Below are 20,760 nucleotides of genomic sequence, written 5' to 3' on the forward strand. Positions count from 1 at the left end.
ACAGTCACATAGTAGGCAGGCTTTGTTATAAAAACAGGTATAAAATGCCCTATCACATGGAGTCTTCCCTGTCCTGGAGAGATTCATTAGTTATTTGTGAAAATTACTTACAGGCCAAAAAACAAAAACTATGTTAATTTGATGCTAGAACACTAAATAGTAAATTCCTAGAATAGTAAAAGTGTGGTCAGCTAGGATTTTGAGAGGCTCCAAGGCAGTTCTACCATATGCATCTATCCATGGCAAATCATGCCTGCAGTCCTTATCAGACAGATGGAGATTATTATATCTATGTACCTAAAAGGGGGTTGAATATCATATGAGATCATAGTTGCCAAAGTGCTTTGTGAAGGAAGAGGACAGAGGCTCATTTTAGAGCAGTGTGCTGGACAGTTTCACAGCAGTGGGAGACCCTAGGGATCAGAGCTACCGGAGATGTTGTTTAACAGCAGATGAGGGAAGCTTGACTGGGAATCCACATTTATGACAACAAGCCCCCAAATGATTCTCTGGGACACTAAAGTTTGAGAAATAACAGGTTACAGCAGTGCTTCTCAAATGTTAACATACGCATAGGGATCTTGTTAAAATGCAGATTTGAATTCAGTGGGTCTGGAAGAGAGTAGCAGGCAGGCTAAAATTTTGCATTTCTAATAAGCTCCCAGGGGAGGCCACACGCTACGGGTCCATGGACCACGTTTGAGTGGCAGGGGCTTGGAAGATCTATCCCCACTGGAACAAATTAGATTTGCTTTGTTTCTGATTGCACCCCCCAACTTCAGAGAGTGTTTTCCATAAAGCCCAGGGTCTTAGTATTCGTATAAAATTACTTGAACTACTCAAAGCCAAATTGAAATATACTTCCTATCACAAGTAAAGCAGCACCATTCTTTTTAGATAGGGATAGCATACGTTTAGCATGTGAAAGAATAATTTATTACTACTGAGTGAGTCTTATTTAAAAGTGTGCAAAGCATGTTATATACATTATCTCTAATCTCCACCCTGCCCCTAAAAAGGTGGATATTCCTGTTCTGTAGATAAGGAAATGGTGACTTAAGTAACTTGGTCAAGGTCACACAGCTAGTTAGGTGTTACCGCAGGGATTCTGATCTTGCTCCATCAGGATCCAAAGCCCATGTGTCCTCTGAACTCCCTCAGAGTGCTAGATATGATTGTGATATGAAATGCATCAGCTTGGGAATAAAGAAAAAAGCAGGGGGAAAGTTTTTTGCGTTTAAGGCTCTGCTGAGGCAGATTGTGAATGGTGGTGGGGTTGGGAGATAAGGTTCGTTAGTGATCCATGTTGCCTCACGGACAAAAACATGCAGATAGCATCCTTATTAATGGTTCCCATAAATCTGATAATGCAGATGGAAAAAAAGGACACTAGTGACCAGCGTGCTGATTAGAAACACGGCCACCTACCCTGAGGCTCAACCAACTAAGAGGAAAAATTCCTCCTGACCCTTGTGGTCTGTCAACTTCCTCACTCTCTTGTATGAGGTTTCCGTAATCTAAGAAGTTCATACCAAACACAGGTTTATCCTTCTATGTTATGGCATAGTTGCCAGACCTCCATACCGCTAATGCTGCTTGCATCGGAAAAAAATGTACTATTTGGTCAAATGCCTTGAAAATGTAGTTATTTTGAAGGCTCTGAGTAACAAAATTTTCTATACTTTTCGTGAGGTTGATGTGGAGATACACACTGCGGTAAAGATGCATAGAGAAAGCGGTCAGATAGTTACCTAGGTGTTCTAAATGGGGGGAAATAGTTACAAAATAAACCATCCAGGCAATTACCACCCAGTGTCTTCAGCATGCAATGATCCACTGGTGGAGGACACAGGGTTGAGGTTTTTTTTAACATCAGGTCTCTCCACAAATAGCCCTCTGTAGCTTAACTATTACGTTTTCTAAAGGTTCATCTTTATAAACAGTACAATTACTTCCCTTTGTAATACAAACAGAAAAAATTAGAAAGCAACATCTCTTGCAATTAAGATGTATGTACAGTATTAGTATAAAACCAAAGAGTGATATTTGAGCTATTAAGGATTATAAATTGATTTTGTCCCTATGGTATTCTCTACAAAGCGTGTTTCAAAAATAAAGACTGAAATCTAAAAAGATATCTTTGGTTTAAAAACTTAACAGCAGTTTTAGAGAGTGTGTGTGTTTTAAATAGCGGGTATGAAATTGCATCGGGAGCCTAGATTTCAGACTAAGCATTTATTTCACTCCCTAACCCCAAAACAGTTCAGATCTCAGATTCAAACCAAAGGGTCACAGAAACCAATGTGAGATTTTCTGAAGAGACTTCACTGAAATGTATGGACAAAAACATGTTTGCGATGAGTCATATTTCATAGGACCTTAATGGCCAATGAATGTCTTATGTGCCTTTCTTCCTACAATCAGTATCACTCCCAAGCAAGTTGGTGACATATTTTCCAGGCCTTGATAATTTTTATACAGTTACCAGATCTCACTAAGATTCACGAACAAAACCCTTTCTTGTGCTAATTTTTTAAAGCCATCTAAGAGAAGAGAACGCGATTCTTTCCAAACTAACTCTCCCCAACCAGGCAGTTAATGCCCTTCGCCAGCATAAGGGCGCGATACTTTTAAGACCCCAGAGAGAAGCTCAGGTGCTTTGGGGGCACTACAAGTAAAAAGACAGTGGGAAAGGTTCATGGAGAGCCGCTTTGGGGGAAAGGCAGACATAACAACAGGATATGTTCGTTTCTAGAGGAAGCAGGAGCTGCAATAGCCCCGGAGCAGGAAAGGCGGAGTCAGCTGCACCCAAAGGAAACGGGCGCGCCAGGGTTTGCTGGAACCGGGGTTGCTTAAGGGCTCTCGCCCCGTCTAGTTCGAGACTGCTGAGCACCTCGCCCCGGAGGGACCAAGCTCAGGCCTCCTGGCACTAGTGGTTATAAAGAGGTACCCATATGCTCTCTGCCGCCCCTGCCAAAAAACGGGCCACGGGGGAAAGAAAAAAAGCACACACCAGGCGCCGCAGCAGGTGAACTTGTCAACAAGTCAACCCTGGACGCAAGTCCCTGCCCACCAGGGAGCTCGGGGTCCTGGGGCCGGAGCCGCCGGGAAGGCGAGGCGCGGGGTGGGTGGGTGGGGTGGGCTGGCGTGGGTGCCGGTGCTCCCAGCGCTGGGGCCGGAGCGCGGAATGCTTCCCTCCCGCTCCCCCGGGGCTGACGCACGCTCTCATGGCGCGCGCATCCTCCAGACCTTCCCAGGCCGGAGGGAGGAGGGGAGAGGAAGGGGCTGATGCGGTTCCCGCACCGGGATCCGGGACCCGAGGAGGCGACCCGCCTATCACGCGCCGCCCGCGGAGGGCAGAGAAGGCAGCTCCTACCAGGCGTCCCCGACCGTCCCGGCTGCCGGGCGTCTCCTGCTGCTTCCTGCAGCCCGCCCGGCGCGCCCCCGCCCCGACCCCGGAGGGCAGGTACCTCGGAGCCCCGGGCCCCAGGAGCCTCCCGGCCGCGGTCGGAGCGTCCCTGCGGATCACTCATCCGACGTCAGCGTCAGCCGAAGGCGAGGGAAAAGGGCGGGGGAGCGCAGGAACCGGCCCTTCCTGCGGCGGCCGCCACCAGCCGGAATAGCAGCCGGCGGAGCCCGTGCGCGCCGCAGCGCAGCGCAGCGGCCGGGGGGGTGCGGGCGCCCTTGCCGCCCGGATACCTACAGCTGCCTGGGCGTCCCCACTGCCTCCCTTCCCCGCTTCTCCCCTCCCGCAGACGCCGGCCGGGGCGACCCCTCCCAGGGTAACCAGGGGGAGGTGAGTGGCGTTGACCTCACCTTGCCTGGGGCGGGTCGGGGACTCGGGGAGTGAGTCTCTCTCTCTCTACTCCCCGGGGTCTCTCCTCGACCCCCATCTCCTGGGGTATCCCCCGCTCAGATCCGCCGCCCAGAGTGACCCCGCCCCTGCTCTCCGGCAGGTGTTCCACGTGGCCATAGCGTTTGCGTCACAATGACCTGGCGGACAGGTGGGAGCCACAGCGTACACCCCAGGGTTCCCTCCGTGCCGTGCGTAGTGCCTGTTGCTTGCTTCCAGGTTAAATTTCTGTAGCTTTAGAGGACGGGAGACTTCATGACTTCAATGCCAAGAAAAGTTACAGAGGCCTGCTGTACCTGAAAATCAAGTTTGAGCTTCAAGAATAAAGGCCATGTTTTAAAAACAGCTGTGTATGTATAGTTATATATTTTTCATGCCCATATATTTCTGTATCTTTTATTTCTAAGTTGTTGCCATTTATAGCAGTTTCATCTTCTCTTATCCTTTGTCACCAGGAAAGAACCAAACCATTGTTTCTAGAGACCCTGCAGTGTACAGATCACAGGAAGAAAAAGTGTTGGCGTAGCTGCTTCCTAATGTTATCTATGTGGAAATGAAACCTCAATGTACTATGACTTCATCCCTGGTTATGTTGTATATTTATAAATAAGTTCATTCAGTCGTCGCTGAAACAACTTAAAAGGGCCGAATGATAGTTATTGAGTAATGATGCAGACAAATCTGAAATCCTGCGCTAACATGGATGGAGTGCTAGCTATATGTCCGGCACATGCTGTATGCTTTACATTTAATCCTTACAGCAACCCAATACTGTAGATAAAATCATTATCCCGATTTCACAAATGAAGACACTGCCCAGAGTGCCATAAAGAGATTATTGAGCAGGGATTTGAATCTGAACTAGGAGACTTAGTTTAATCTCAAGATAGCTTGGTGTCTTGCCAGAATGGATGGAGAAAAAGTATAGAAGATGTTGACATTTTAATAGAAAGATAATAAGATAGCATAGCTCCAGAAATTTACATAACCTTTAAAGTTATTCTTTGGGGATTCTGTGTGTCATAGATTTGAGCCTGTCCTAATCTAACACAAATTTTGGAGCTGAGTAAACAGCTCCTTAATAAGTGTGTATGAGTAAACAAATCATGAATATGGTCTACAAAATAGTAAATTGTTGACAAGCTGAGATTCAGGAGAAATTTTCGAGAGAAAAGCATTGCTTATATACATTTGGCTCTTACAAGAAACATTCAAACTAACCTGTTAACAACACAAGCCAAATGATTTTGCCATATGTAAGAAGAAGAAGAAAAAAACCCAAAACCTTTAAAATGAGAAAGGCTTCCTTACAAAAGAAAGATTGTTAAGATATTTTAAGATACATTGATTCCAAGAACTGTAAATTTATGTGTAAAAATCTATTATCAGGAGTTAAAAGGATAAAGAGATTATTATTCTTTAACAGAATGAAGTGCCGTAATGAACGTCAGAGGTGCTCAATAAATGTTGACAGAGCATATCATCAGTTAACTGAAGCATTTTCCTGACTCTGTAATGTTCTCCTTTCTACCAGTAGTGATTTACCAGTTATATTAAAACTTAATCAGAAGCCCCATTGGTCAAAGGCTGGCTTTGGGGCAAATATTTATATCTGTTACAAAACAGCCAGTAGAATGGGAGGTTATGTGTGTGTTCAAAGTATCCCCTCAAAATGCAGATGATTGGAACAAAAGCATGAGGGGGAAAAACAGGGACAGCTGAGCTGCAACTAATTACAGTTTTCTTTTACCCTTTCTGAATTCCAAGGTGAAAACTGTGACTGTGAGTCTAACCTGTTACAGAGGCTAAAAATGGCTTCAAAAGCAATGTCTAAAAGAGAACAAATACCTGATACAAGCATTATGTAGTCAACATGGCACTGAAATTCTTTGGGCTCCCAGAAAGTTTAGGAGAAAATCTTAAATGACTTTTCATCATTCTAATTATTGTCCTAACACTTAGGATAATAGTTGAGAAAGGAGATAATAGACAACTCCTGCTCATTCTCCATCACCACAATGAGAGCTTTTCCTTCCCATTAAAAACATGACTCCATCAATAACACTTGCATTTGTTTCTGAATAATCAGTTGTTGTTTCCATCTCGCAGAACACCAGTGAGGTGCTAGTGAGAACCCAGAACAATTTCTAAGGAGAATGGCTATTGAATGATGGGATCAGAAATTAGGAGAGAAATAAGGTGCATTTTCCAGTGTACAACAGGATGACAAAATTTTCTATGAAAAAAAATCTTTATATATTCAATTCAAATTTTTTCAAGAGCTTCCTGGATTCAAGTATGCTAATGGTACCACAAGAGTTGGATTTGTGTTAAGCTACTATCAGAGACTTGAAATAGCAGTGGATTAAATGAAATAGGGGTTGTTTTCTCACTTAAATTGGAAGGTAGGCAGTCTAGGGCTGGTATGATTTCCACTGTGTCACTGGGCTGTTACCCTTCTGTCATTCTATTCTGCCATCCTAGGCAAAGCAATATTGTCCAAAGATAAACCCAGGCGAGGATGTAAATTGGTGGTGGAAACTGCTGGTGGGAATGTAAAATGGTGCAACCACTTTGGAAAACAGTCTGAAAGTTCCTTAAACGGTTAAACATAGAGCTACCATATGACCCAACAATTCCACTCCTAGGTCTATATCCAAGAGAAATAAAAACCTATGTCTACAGTACACAAATGTCTATGGCAGCATTATTCAAAATAGTCAAAAGGTCAAAACTAACTGTCCTGCTGTAGACAAATGAATAAACAAAATGTAGTATATTCACGTAATGGAATATTCAGCCATGTAAAGGAATGAAGTACTCATATATGCTACAACTTAGACAAAACTTGAAACATTATACTGAGTGAAAGAAGCCAGTCACAAATATATTATTCCATTCATACGAAAGTCCAGAATAGAGAAATCTGTAGAGGCAGAAAATACATTAGTGATCATTTAGGGCTGGAGAGAGTATGGGTGGATAGGGAGTGAGATCTAAAGAGTACAGAGTTTCTTTTTCTTTTTTTCTTTTTTCTTTTTTTTTAAAGACCGTCTTGCTGTGTCCTGCAGCGCGGAGTGCAGTGGCACAATCTTGGCTCACTGCAACCTTCACCTCCCAGGTTCAAGTGATTCTCCCGCCTCAGCCTCCTGAGTAGCTGGGATTATAGGCATGCACCACCATGCCAAGCTAATTTTGGTATTTTTTGTTTGGTTGGTTTTTGGTGTTTTTTTGGTTTTTTTTTTTTTTTTTGAGACAGAGTCGCACTCTGTTGCATAGACTGGAGTGCAGTGGCACAATCTCAGCTCACTGCAGCCCCCATCTCCTGGGTTCAAGGGATTCTCCTGCCTCATCCTCCTGAGTAGCTGGGACTACAGGTGTGTGCCACCGTGCCCAGCTAATTTTTGTGTTTTTAGTAGAGACAGGGCTTTACCATGTTGGCCAGGCTGGTCTTGAACTCCTGACCTCAAGTGATCCACTTACTTTGGCTTCCCAAAGTAGTAGGATTAGGAGTTTCTTTTTCATGTGTTGAAAATGTTTTACAATTGGTTGACTGGTGATGTTTACAATATCTGCAATATGCTAAAAACCATTGAGATGTGCAATTTACGATTCATTGTGAATTAGTGGCATGTGAATTATGTCTCGGTAAAGCTATTTAAAAAGTTAAAAAAAAAAGGTGTTTATAGTTTTATTGGCACGTACACACACATGTGTGCACACATGTACACAGTAAATCCAGTGTCTTCCCCATGAATAGTTACAGGGTAAGAACCATACAGCAAACCCCCAAATATGTGACTTATTTTCAGATTTCTGGATACTATTCAAATTCTACTGGCACTAAGAAGCTAAATATGAGGAAACAGGACAGAAAAATCTGTTAATGAAAGAGAAATATTTCAGGTCCATCCACTGGATACCTCATGATAATATAAAGGAAAGTTCCTGCCGCACAAATATTTTGCAAGTGTGCTCTAGTCTTATAGCATCTCAGTCTTCTTAGCTATCTCTGTTTAAATGCAGGAATAAGCAGACTACCTGCCAAAACCTTTTGGATAAGCACAAACACAGATAATAGTGAATTTTATGGAATTGAACTTAATAATAACAAGGAGGTAAAGTGATACTTTGTCCTGAAAAATTAATATTAATGGAGGATACCATTGAAGGTAAAACAAAACCAGCTTCCCACTCTACCTGCCCCAAATCTGCACTTGCAGTAAAAACCCCCCAAAACAAAGCAAAATAAGAATTATGACACTAAAGCCCCAAACTTCTATTTAATTCTTAAAAAAGAATACTCACTTCAGAGATATTTTCAAATTAATGCCAGTTATTTTGAATGAGCAAATTATAGGAATATTCATATAGGAAATAAGTTTTTCAGGAGCTATTTAATGGTCTTATGTCTTAGGGGATCCTTTTAGCTGAATACTTCCCAAGGCTCCTTAGTGTGTGCCAAGTTACTTTCTCTCTTCTCCCTCTGAGGTAATCTAAAATGAATTAAATTAGCAATGTATTTCATCTCATGTGACTGAAACAGTGTCATATTCCTAATACATAGGAATATATATTTATTTGTTTCAAGTGGAACTTAATCCATAGGCCATCTCTGATTTGACATTGATTATCATGTAGACTGAATTCAATAATCTCTCTCTTGCATGTATATGTATTTATATAAATTATATATGGACATACAAATACAAACTTCTCACTTACATATGATCTGGTCTATTTTATTAGACTGTTGATACATATTTTTGATGTTCTAAATGTTCCTTATGATCTCAGATCTCAGCCAACATGAGCAAGTGAGGCAGAATGCCCCACTTTCTCTTGGTGTGTGGGTACTGTAAAGCAAATGAACGCTCTACCGTTCCTTCTAGACAGATATTTATAAGCCCCTACAGCTCTGCAATCCTTTTGTTTCCTGATTCGTGTTTGGCAGCATCATAAGTACTCATTGTACCTGTTCTATAGTAGGGGATGTTGAGAACAGAGCTTAAGCTATTATCATTATCAATGTGTTTAATAAGAGCCATACATATAAATCTCTCCAGAGCTCAGCTCATTAATAAGAAAAAAATCACTTTCTCTTTAGAGTTGCTGGCAGATTAAAATTAGATAATCTAGAAGAATAAACTTAGAAAAAACTGATGTTTAAAAATTATTAAAATCATTGTCTAATTTCTATAGGTGTTATAAATTTAAAGGATGTTATAAATTTAAAGAAAGATTACATCAAATTTTATTAATAAAAATAAAGTCATTTATTCCTGAATTGTGTAATCCTTAAAAACAAATTGGATTTACTCAAGAATATGGACTAAGTATCTTGGCCAATTTGAGTTTAATTCCTGTGATCATTTGTACTCTCTATATAGCAAATCAAAGCTTTTGTTATACCCTCAGCAGAGTTAGTTATATCTTTAGGCAGATTTATGTGTGCATGTGAAAATAGAACAAATGTTTAATTAGTAGCGTTAACTTTTATTAATTAAAATTAACTTCCTTTCCTTTCAAAATTAAGGCTACAATGAAGAGAGGAGCCTTGTTTTACACTAAAAGAAAGGTAATTATTTTCATTACCACACCAGCTTAGATTTCTGCATAAATAATGCTGCTCTCCATCTCACCACCCCTAGTATCATCCATTGGAACTTCTGCAAGAAAATGCTGGTGATGGCATCAAAATGGTATATATTTTTTTAATTCACTGCAGGTGAAGAATTTTGTCATGTGCCGTAGAGTAGAACCCTGCTTCTGACTAGGAACTGTGCTGGAGTTTGGGCTAGCATCAGCCTAGAGTTCACAGCTGTGCACTGGTCTTCATAGATGTAGAGCTAATGACTCCTCGAAGGGTCACACTGTCCAATAAAGAACAGGATTTAACTTAAAAATTAGGACGAAATTCTCTTAGTTCTTGGTATAGCTTGCTCCCCCTACACAGGGACAGTTGAGAAGAATCACTCAAATTCAGGTGCAGATAATTAAGGTAGTCAGGTGAAACATGGACAAATATTTGGTTTAATCATGGGATAAGAGGCTGAATTACAACTGCAATCCCTGTTTCTTAATTGTCAATCTGATGAGCTTTCCCCTTCTAGTTTTAACTCAGTCACTAACTTGGTTTGGCAGATACTGTTAATCATTTCCCCAATATTTATTCTTCCCCTTTTCTACAGAAACTACAATATAAGTTTCAGGTGAGCACATTATTGCTACGTTACATTGGTTTTAGCTTCCCTTGTTGCAAGGTGTGGTCATATGACTAGGTTGTAGTGAATAGGATATGACAGAAAGAGATGCATATAACTTTTGTGTCCTGCCCTTGAAAGAAACACATCCTAATCTTTACTTTCTCTCTTTCCCACTGGTTAGATCACCTTTGACCATGCAGGTGAGGGCAAGACCTTGGGAATGGCAAGGAACCTGGGCCTCTGACCCCCTGAGCTGCTGTATTGCCTTGGCCTTTCTGCCTGGTTTGTTTTATGAGAAGGAAATAAAGTTTAATATTTTTAAGTCACTATATTTTAATATTATCATTGCAGCTCAGCCTTTATCCTCATGAATCCATTTGTCTGCCCCATGACATTGGATTGGATCTTTATTTCTTATGAAGTTTGTATTCTGATATAATGATTCTCCATCTGCGGGTCCCAGGACCATGAGGGTCTGTAGTGGTGACACAAAGGATCCTGGGATTCAAATCCCTAACAAGTAATGCCCGCAAACAGAACAACTTGCTTGACAAACAGAAACAGCACTTTTTGGAATGTATATGATGTGATTACAAAATAAAATTTATTTAAAACCATTAATGTATTTCTTGAAATGAAGGTATGTTACTGATGAGTCTCTTAGCTTTGTATATCTGAAAAATTCTATTTCGCTTTTGTTTTTGAAACTTTTTTCACTGGCAAGGAAATCTACATTGACTTTTTTCTTTCAGTACTTTTAAAGATTTTGCTTCATTGTTTCCTAGCTTGCATTGTTTTCATTGAGAAATCTTCTGTTATTCTTATTTTTGGCCATCTTTTTTTTTTTTCAATGGTTGCTTTAAAGAATTTTTTCCCCTATCATTTGTTTTAAGCAGTTTGATTATGATGTCGTTAGTGTTGTTTATTCTTATATGTTTGGCTTTGTTGAGCTTCTTGGAGCTGTGGGTTTATAGTTAAAATTAAACTTTGAAAAACTCTGTCCATACCCAGAATAGTCAACACAATATCAAAGGAGAAAAAGAAAGATGAGGGACTGACACTACCTGACTTCAAGACTTACTATAAAGATGCAGTAATCAAGAGTGTAGTACCAGCATAAGAATAGACAAATAGACCAATGGAACAGAATAGAGAGTTCAAAAATAGATACAAATATAGTCACCTGATCTTGGACAAAGGAACAAAGGCAAGTCAATGGAAAAAAAGTAAGTCTTTTCAACAAATGGCATCCACACGCAAAAACATGAATCTAGACACATCTCTTACACTTTGCAGAAAAATTAATTCAAAATAAATCATAGATCTAAGTACAAACCACAAAAGTATAAAACCCCTAGAAGATAAATATAGAGGAAAATCTAGATGACCATGGGTCTGGTGATAACTTCTTAAGTACAATAACAGAGGCACGATTCACACACACGCAAAAAATGGATAAATTGGACTTTATTAAAATTAACAACGTCTGTTCTGCAAAAGGCACCATCAAGAGAATGAAAAGGCAATATACTAGGAGATAATATTTTCAAAAATATATCTGATAAAGGACTATTATTCAAAACAGATAACTCTTAAAATCAACAATTAGAAAATTCATAATCCAATTTAAAAAATGGACAAAAGGGCTGGGCACAGTGGCTCATGCTTGTAATCCCAGCAATTTGGGAGGCTGAGGAGGGCGGATCACTGGAGCCCAGGTGTTCAACACCAGCATGGGCAACATGGTGGAACTCTGTCTCTCAAAAAAAAAAAAAAAAGAAAGAAAAAAAAAACGCCAGGCATGGTGGTGGCATGCCTGTAGTCCCAGCTACTTGGGAGGCTGAGGTGGGAGATCTCTTGGGCCTGCAGAAGTCAAGGCTATAGTGAGCTGGGATTATGCCACTGCACTCAAGCCTGGACAACAAAGTGAGATCCTTTTTCAAAAATAAATGACAACAGATCTGAACAGATGCCTCACCAAAGATGATATACAGATGGCACATATATAAAATGCACAGCATCATATATAGCTAGGATATTGCAAATTAAGAGAATGAAATACCACTACACACCTACTAAAATGGCCCACATCCAAAACACCGACAATACCAAATGCTAATGAAGGAACTCTCCACTGGTGGTGGGAATGCAAAGGGGTATAGCCACTTTGGAAAACGGTCTTGTGGTTTCTTATAAAATTAAACATGCTCTTGCCATATGAGCTAGCAATTTCGCTCTTTGGTATATACTCAAATGAGTTGAAAACATGTCCACACAAAACCTGTACAGGAATGTTTGTAGCAGTTTTATTTATAATTGCCAAATATATGAGTGTGTGTTTAAGGATGTTTGGGAATTCTCTGTATTTTTTGCTTAATTTGTCTGTAAAACTAAAACTGTTCTAAAAAGACTTTATTACCTAAACATTCTTCAGTTTTTTTGTCTTCGAAAATGTTTTTGACTCCTCTTTTTCTCTCCTCTCCTTTGGAGACCAGCTACACATATATTTAACTGCTTGAAGTTGTCCTATAATTCATTGATGTTCTGGGTTTTTTTGGTCTTTTTTATTTTTCATAGTTTTTATTGCAATGTCTTCAGTATTACTGACCCTTTCTTTAGCAAAGTCCATTCTGCTGTTAATTTTATCTGGTGAATTTTTTAATCTCATCAATTGTAGTTTTTATCTGTAGGTGTTCAATTTGGGTCTTTTAAGTATTTTCCATGTCTTTACTTACTGTGTTCAGTCTTTCCTCTAGTTTCTTGAACATATAAATGCAATCATAATAACTTTTAAAATCTGTGTCTTCTTATTTTATAATTCATAATTTATGAGTCAGTTTCAATTGATTGATTTTACTCTCATTATGTTTGTATCTTTCTGCTTCTTTCCATTTCCTATAATTTTTGATGGGATCCCAGACACAGTAAATTTTATGTTATTGCATAGTACATACTTTTGTATTTCTAAAATATTTTTGAGCTTTGTTCTGCATGTGGTTAGGTTACTTGAAAACAGATTGAACCTTTTTGGTTTTGCTTTCAAGCTTTTTTAGGTGGACCAGAGCTGTGTTTAGTCAGAGGTTATATTTCTCTACTACTGAGGCAATACCATTCTTTATGTTCTAACAGACTGATGCCCCCTGATATACGAGGAATTCCCCCCGGCTGTTGAAAACAGGCACTGCTCTCAGATTTGTGTGAGGACTTGGGGGCACTGTTCTTTATCATCCTTTCTGATGGTTCTTTCCCTGGTCTCCAGGACTTTCCTCATGTGCGTGGGCTGATAAATACTCAACTGAATAGTGGAGGGGAAAACTGTAGATCTCTGGAATTTTATCTCTGTACAACTCTCTCCTTTCTGGTACCTTGTCTTGCAAACCCAGTCCATCTTGGCTATATTCTGAGCTCCATCTCTTAATTCACAGAGACTGCCAAGCTCTTCCTGGGTTCCCTCTTTTTCCAGCATGGCCTGGAAACTTTTTCCAGGTGCTAAGTTAGGGAAAGCATAGAGTTCACCTCATTTGTTTCCAAGGGATGACCATTCTTCTTTGCCTAATATCCAATATTTTGAGTAGCATTTGTTCTGTTTTGGCTATTTCAGGAGGGAACATAAATCTAGTCACTGTTATTCCATTTTGATCAGAAGTCAAAGTTCCTCCATTAATGAATTTGCATTATGTATTTCTTGATCTATATTATATTCATCGATATATATTTATACACATTTGATATAAATTTGACATATATTATATGCACATCTACTATTTTTTTGAGGAGGGTCTAGGAATTCTCTGATATTAAAAAGGGTCCTCAGACTGGGTGCCTGTAATCCTAGCACTTTGGGAGGCCGAGTTGGGAGGATCACTTGAGGCCAGGAGTTCAAGGCCAGTTTGGGCAATATGATGAGACCTCATCTCTACTAAAGATAATTTTTTTAAAAAACCAGATGTGGTGGTAAATGCCTGTTATCCTAGCTGCTTAGGAGGCTAATGCAGGAAGCTCCCTTGAGCCCAAGAATTCAAGATTGCAGTGAGCTGTGATTGTGCCACTGCACTCTAGTCTGGGTGACAGAGCAAGACCTTGCCTCAAAAAGAAAGAAAAAAGATCCTCAAGAATACTTCAGCTGAAGAGTGAGTAAAAACCGGGAACAGACAATTCAAGGAGAAATTCCAATGACAAACATTTTTGAAACCCACATTTTTAAACTAAAAAATGTTTAAACAAAACCAGTTTCACCTATCTTATTGGCAAATATGAAAAATGTAATGCTCAGGGTTGATGAGAATATGGGAGATGAGCATTGTCATACTCTCATAAACTGAGGAAAGAAACAATTTTACACCCTTTATGGAAGGCAACTTGGCAATATTACAAATTATTAGTGGTACATATCTTTTGACCCAGTAGGTCCACTTAGAATTTTTTCTTGCCAAAATAATATGGAAGTTTATAGTAGTGAATGTGTGAATATGACAATCACAACAACACTATTTATACCGTTAAAAAATTTGTCCATCTTGGCTGGGTGCGGTGGCCTGTAATCCCAGCACTTTGGGAAGCTGAGGCGGGTGGATCACCTGAGGTCTGGAGTTTAAGAACAGCCTGGCCAACATGGTGAAAACCCATCTCTACTAAAAAACAAACAAACAAACAAACAAAAAAACCCCAAAAACTTAGCCAGGTGCGGTGGCAGGTGCCTGTAATCCTAGCTACTTGGGAGGCTGAGGCAGGAGAATCGCTTGAACCTGCGGGGTGGAAGTTGCAGTGAGCGGAGATTGCACCATTGCACTCCAGCCTGGGAAACGAGGGAAACTCCGTCTCAAAAAAACAAACAAACAAAAATCATCCATCTGAAGGAAGGATTAGTTAACAAAATTATGGTACATTTACACGTTGGAACATTGACAGCTGTTGAAAAGGATGAGGTCAAGATTTTTTTTTTTTCAAGTGAAAATAGCAGCTTATATAACACAGTGTGAAATACGATTTTGTTTATGTAAATATTTTCTATGTAACATTAAAATCTTGTAATGATATTCACTAAAATGTTAACTGAAGCTATGTCTGCAGAGTGATCTTTTTTTGGCTGACATTGGAGGTGGGGGAAAGTTGTATTTTCACTTATACTCTTCGGTAGTGTTTGAATTTTTGAAGTGCACATATAGTATTTTATAATTGACAAAAATAAAGATTTAAATTTTGACACTAGAACAAAATAAAAGAGATACTCACGTTTGAAAATGTTGGGAAATACTAGTTTAGATGATGTCTGAAATTCCTTACTGTGTAATATTCAGTTCTAATGACGGGTCCAACCTTTAAAATTAGTGCTAAAAGTTCTAGTGCTGAAAGTCCATGACTTCCTCCCCTCTTGCTGCCACTGCCATGACAAATGTGACTTGCTTAGGTAAATCTTGGACACTCTGTGATGGAGAGACGCTTACACTGGCTTATTCTTATTTTGTTCATACTTCAAGTGACTTTATTCCTTGGTGACATCCTTGAGCTGATAGAGGAGACCTGCAGCAAGACACTGGAATTTGAAAAGGCTAAAAGTGGCTCTAGGAATCTCATCACTTCTTTGGGGGCCTAAGGTTGTACAGATTTGGATGGGAAGGGAGGAGCATGAATTGATTTTTATATATATGTATAACTAGGGTTTTCTATTTTATTCCCAGAGTAGTAGGATGGCGTATCATTCATTCAATAAGCATTTATTATCTCAAACTTGATGTGACCGAAAAGTATTTTTTCTCTCAGAGCTCTTTCTCCTTATCTTGGCAAGCTTAAAAACTGCAGTGTTATTTTGAATTCCTTCCTAGTAGTTTACCTTATATGCTCAATTGGTTGCTAAATTCTGGTTCATTACAAGTTTATGATTCACTACAGGAAATTGCAGTTTCCTTTATAGTGTCTCTCAGCTGTCGTGTCCATTTTTCTCATTCTTATTTCCATTGCCTTTCTAACTCTGCTTCTTACCTGGAATTTAAAAACAGCTTCCACCTACGATTGTGTATTTTAACGAATACAAAATCAGCTTAGGTAATCACAAAATAAATAATTTACATACTCTTTGTAACTACTTTATGCTAAGAATCGAATGTGTGTGTGGGTTGTGGTGGGATGGGAGATGATATGTCAAGTAATAGAAGACAGCTCAGGTCTTTGAGTTACTCTTTAAGTATGAAGCTAATTACATAATATTTTGATTGGCTTCAGTCCCATCTACGAAATTTTCCACAGGTTACATCAAAATCCATACCTAATCTAAACATTCGAAGCCTTTATCAGTCCTAATTTTCTTTACTCACCTCTCACCTTCTAATACTGATTTCGGCATGTCCTCTCCTGATCACCATTCCCCACATTCAGCCTCCTCCTTTTCCTGGACATATTTACCAAGAACAATCACTGTCTCCAATTGCCAATGCCAAACTTTTAGTGTGTCCTTGAACTCCAAGTTGGAGTCCCCCAGAAACTCCTGGCCCTCCCTTCTCCACTACCACCATTACTACTGCAACTTTATCTGTATGTCCCAAACAGTTATTAGAGGTCTGAATAAATGCTTGCTGAAGCAAGCTTAAATGAAATCTTTCTCAGTTAGAAAAACAAGAGCTATTGGACGTACAACCCAGACCCAGCTCAAACATTATGCATTTTCCCACAAGAGATATACTTAGGCAATTAGGTCTTTGAAGGCAAAGACTCTGCCCAGCTTGTGTGTTCCCTTACACATCCACCATAGTGCCTTGAATGTACAATGTTAGGTGTTTAATCCAAGTGTGTTGAATTAATGGATGAGTGAATAGTTCATATACAACTAGACCCTCTGAGGGTGGGGTGTTAATTTTCTTGGCTGTGTTTTGATAAAGTCTCTCCATTAATTCTTAGCCATTTTTCAAACCAACCTTTGATACTCAATACTACTGTTTTATAATACTACATGGTCTGATATTCTCTATTATAGATTTTCCAAATTTATTTTATCCCCCAAATCAGGTAAACACTTGTGAAATGTGTACACTCACCAGGTTCCTTCGAAATCAGATTTTTTTTTGGTACAATTTATGGGGTAAATGTGCCACTTTGTTACATTCATGGATTGTGTAGTAGTCAAGTCAGGGTTCTTAGGGTATCCATCACGTGAGTAACATACCCATTAATTACTTTCTCATCATCTGCACCCTTTCCACCCTCTCACCCTTCCCAGTGTTCATTGCCTATCATTCCACCATGTCTATGTGTACACAATTTTAGCACCCATTTATGACTGGGAACATGCGATTCCAAAGAGAAAACTTTTGTGGAGGGACCTGAGATTCTACATTTTTTAATAACTAACTCAGCTGATTCTTATGGCCAGAAGAATCTGAAAACCCTTCTCTATCGTAAAATTCAATGGGTATTAGTTGAGGATAATTATTATATTTGAGCTTTATGTCAAATATAATTCTATGAGTATTAATTTGATGTCAAATCACCTGAACTCCAGTTTCATTCACTACCGTCTAGGTGATTGGGGGCTGGTCTGGTTTTTCCCCAACTCTGCGCATTAGAATCAGAGTATCTTTTAAAAATTCCAAAACTTAGGCCACACCCAGACCAACTAAATCTCAATCTTTAGGGCTGCCACACAGGCATGAGTACTTTTTGAAGCTCCCCAGGTGGTTCCAACATGCAGACAAGTTTGGGAACAGCTGGGATAATCATTTACCCTCTCTAAGCTAGTTTTTTCATATATAAAATGTTGCTAATAACTCCCCTCCTAATATGTAATTGTTAATCTAATTAATGCATGTGAATATACTTTATACATGACAAAACTCCATATAAACCTAACACACTCTATTTTAGGCTTCAAATATTTTATTTATATTTTTAAATTTATTTTAAAGACAGGGTCTTGCTCTCATCCAGGCTAGAGTGCAGTGGCATGATCATAGCTCACCGTAGCCTCGAACTCCTGGGCTCAAGTGCTCCACCACAGCTTCCTGAGTAAGTAAGACTACAAATCCGCACGCATATGCCTGGCTAATTTTTTAATTTTTTATAGAGATGGGGATTCGCTATATTACCCAGGCTGGTCTGAAACTCCCGGCTCAAGCCATTCTTCTGCCTAGGCATAAGCCACTGCACCCAGCCCAAAATATTTTCTTATTTCTTCTTCTTTTTTCTTTTTTTTTTTGAGACGGAGTCTTGCTCTGTCACCCAGGCTGGAGTGCAGTTGCGCAATCTGGGCTCACTGCAAGCTCCGCCTCTCGGGTTCACGCCATTCTCCTGCCTCAGCCTCCCGAGTAGCTGGGACTACAGGCGCCCGCCACCACGCCCGGCTACTTTTTTGTATTTTTAGTAGAGACGGGGTTTCACCGTGTTAGCCAGATGGTCTCGATTTCCTGACCTCATGATCCGCCCGCCTTGGCCTCCCAGAGTGCTGGGATTACAGGCGTGAGCCACCGCGCCCAGCCCTAATATTTTCAATAAAAATGAACAAATGTGGAGTTAGAAATTTTTGCATTTTTCTGTATATTTACATTCTTTATGGTTATAATTGTGATTGCCAGTTCGACAATTTAGCTTAGATCCAGCTTGCAAAGGAAACTGCCATTCCAAAAGCTGTCCTTACAATTTAGGTACATTTCCATCAGGTGGCAGTAGTGTCTTTGTCCTGGTTGAAAGCAGACCATCTCAGCCCTGCCAGCTATCAAAGTTTTTCTTGGCTGGGCTTTATCCCCCGATATTTTGATTCAATAGGTGTGGAGTGGGACTGTAGCATCTATAAGTTTATAAAGATCAGCATGTGATTCTGATTCCCTGTTGTTAACCACGGCGAGTTTGATATTTCTGGTTAGGCCTTCTGCTATATCTACCAGATTTAGTCATAGACGTTCTACTTTTTAATGTCAAAAATAATCTCTTCATCATGTAAAGCAGAAACAATTTTAGACTAGTTTTTAAAAGTCTTTAAATTCACATAGGTCCCATTTCTTATTACTACTACTGTTTAATCTTTAATCCTACAATTTTTATTTAAAATGTATCTTAATATATACTCAAACCTCCCCAATGACTATGACCATGACTTGCCTTTTTAAAAAGTCAGAGAATATGTGATTCCCTCATGGGAGTGAAGCTCTCTCCTTAGGGCAGAGGTTCTTAAACTTCAGTGTGGGTGAGTAGATCTGCGAGGCTCATTAACAATGGGCATTCTATCTTGAACTAATGGATCAATCCTTGTAGTGAGGCCAATAATTGCACATTGTAAGCCATCTCCCCAGGTTATTCTGATACACACTATATTTTGAGAACCACTAACTCTGGCACTGAGAGGCTGGAGCAGCCTTGGTAAGGTAGAGAATACAGAGGGAGGGCGCACAGAGTCCAGGTGCAGATGTGTAAGAAACTGTGTTCCCTTCTTCCTGTGCTTCATCTTTGTGTAAATGGTGGTAAGTGTGCTCTTATTCAGGCCATATCTGGCTCAGTAACCCTGAGGAGCTACCAAGCATTGGTTGGTAAGTTTGCAGCAGAAACCTGGCAACTTATGTTGCCAATCTTAGCATGGAACCTGGGACATGCAGTAACTATTTATTGGTTTACACTGAGGCTATCCTCATCTTCCTCCTCTGTTACCTTTTCTTTCCTCAACATAACCTCTTCCATATATTGTCAAAATTTTCCCCCTGTTGTGTTGGTTTGTGGTCCACTCTTTAAGAAACACCCATCTAGAACAGATTTAGACACTAAAAAGAAGAAAATATTTTTCTGAAATCTTATCAATAACAATGAAATCACCCATTCATATTTAAGTTGCAAGAATAGCATGTTTGATAATTATCTTGGGTTAAGTTTTTTACTATTTTGTACAATTGTATTTGGTCTTCTTTAGTTTCATGACTATGCTTTTATTTTGAGCAGTTAACTTTCATTTACCAGCATCTTAATACATACAACGTGAGTTGTCATCTGCCTCTGATTTCAGATAAACTGTGTTCCTTCTGCAAAACATGCAGCAAATGATTTTCTACTAAAATTTGTTAGGTTGGTAGGAACACATGATAAGCTTGGATAACTGGATTTTCATATTTGATATTTTATGTCCTACACAAACTTGCAAGTTATTAATCAATTTTTATGTTAAATCAACATCTAATAAGTATTGCCTCAGCATTACTTGAAACCTACAAAATCTTAAAAGTAGACTTTAAAACAAAAAAAGTAGATTATGATAGAAGCTGGCAGCTTGATTAATCTCTTTCTAAAACTTTACTTAAAGCTGTAATTATATATGCAGTTCTCTGTCCACTCCCCTGCACCCCACCATAAACAAGTTGTATTCCTTATTGTGATTTTGAAAGGAGTACTAACTACAAATGGCTAGATTAGCACTATTTATATAAGAACTTTAATCTTGTCTGAGCCATCTCCACCTTTGTGTAGGCACTATGACTTCTCACTTAAGTTATGGCAATTGTCCTTTTTCCTGGAATGACCCTCCTAATCCATTCTCTAGCCTAAACCTAGGGTACATCTTTCTAAAGTACAAATTTAATTGTACTGAATAAAGACTTTCTTTGGCTTAAAACCTTCTGGTGGTTCCCTATGAGGTGGTTATCTATTGCTCTGGCCACCTGGATCTTCTTTCTTTACTGATGTAAATAAAATGAGATTTTAAAATTTAATATTAGAGGGAGCATGTGCCAGTCC

The 20,760-nt window shown here is 39.5% G+C and overlaps 1 protein-coding gene and 1 long non-coding RNA gene across 19 annotated transcripts in view; one reads left to right on the plus strand and one right to left on the minus strand.

Annotated features, from left to right (window-relative positions):
* Positions 1–4,064, minus strand: part of ICA1 (islet cell autoantigen 1) — a 155,724-nt gene extending 151,660 nt beyond the window's left edge. For 6 of the 17 annotated variants that reach the window (XM_050782978.1, XM_050782970.1, XM_050782975.1 and 3 more), the window contains exon 1: positions 3,471–3,560. The gene's annotated coding sequence lies outside the window, so the exon portion shown is untranslated. Of the gene's footprint in view, positions 1–3,376; positions 3,564–3,816 lie in introns of those variants that run through there. The other 11 variants (XM_050782974.1, XM_050782969.1, XM_050782976.1 and 8 more) reach the window with 8 other exon arrangements.
* The window catches only part of LOC126949973 (uncharacterized), a 78,172-nt gene continuing 61,073 nt past the window's right edge, over positions 3,662–20,760 (plus strand). Inside the window, exons 1-3 of one of the 2 annotated variants that reach the window (XR_007724006.1) lie at positions 3,662–3,796; positions 3,957–4,203; positions 5,963–6,052. This is a non-coding gene — a long non-coding RNA (uncharacterized LOC126949973). Of the gene's footprint in view, positions 3,797–3,956; positions 4,204–4,308; positions 7,008–20,760 lie in introns of those variants that run through there. The other variant, XR_007724005.1, reaches the window with a different exon arrangement.

This window comes from Macaca thibetana, chromosome 3 (genome assembly GCF_024542745.1).
Source record: "Macaca thibetana thibetana isolate TM-01 chromosome 3, ASM2454274v1, whole genome shotgun sequence".
Taxonomy (NCBI): Eukaryota; Metazoa; Chordata; class Mammalia; order Primates; family Cercopithecidae; genus Macaca; species Macaca thibetana.